Raw genomic sequence first — 562 nt, 5'->3', positions numbered from 1 at the left:
CGCTCTGCGTAAATGGTCCCACAAGAAAAAGCGAACGGCGCCCAAGCATGTGTACACACCGCCGCAGGCGAAGCTACGCCCGCTAGACGACGAGGATTTCATCTGGCCGGACCTCGCCGCAATCAAGGACGCCCAGGACCAGTCTACACACCCGCAACCCACCACGATCGGCGACGGCGGGGTGCGCACAGTCAATGACCGCATCTGGATCCCTGACGACGCTGACAACCTCCTCACGCGCCTGTTCATCGTGGCACATTGCGGTAGCATGGGACACCGTGGCCATCATGCCATGGCAACTCACCTGCGAAAGCTATTTTACATCCGCGAGCTTGATACAAAGCTCACGGCATGGATGAAGACCTGCTTGCTGTGCCCGCACACTCGGGGTGGAAGGGTCATTCAAAGACCTCAGCAGTATGCTTGGCACGCGACGCAGCGTAACGAAGGCCTACACTTCGACTTCCTATTTATGGGAGAGTCCTGGAGCGGACCAAAATATGTCTTGGTGCTCAAGGACGATCTCACTCACTATTGCCGTCTCATTGCTTGTGACAGCCCT

The sequence above is a fragment of the Aphanomyces invadans genome, assembly GCF_000520115.1.
Source record: "Aphanomyces invadans strain NJM9701 unplaced genomic scaffold supercont1.50, whole genome shotgun sequence".
NCBI lineage: Eukaryota > Oomycota > Saprolegniomycetes > Saprolegniales > Verrucalvaceae > Aphanomyces > Aphanomyces invadans.
The sequence above is the reverse complement of the archived record's forward strand: the minus strand, read 5'-3'. Positions refer to the sequence as shown.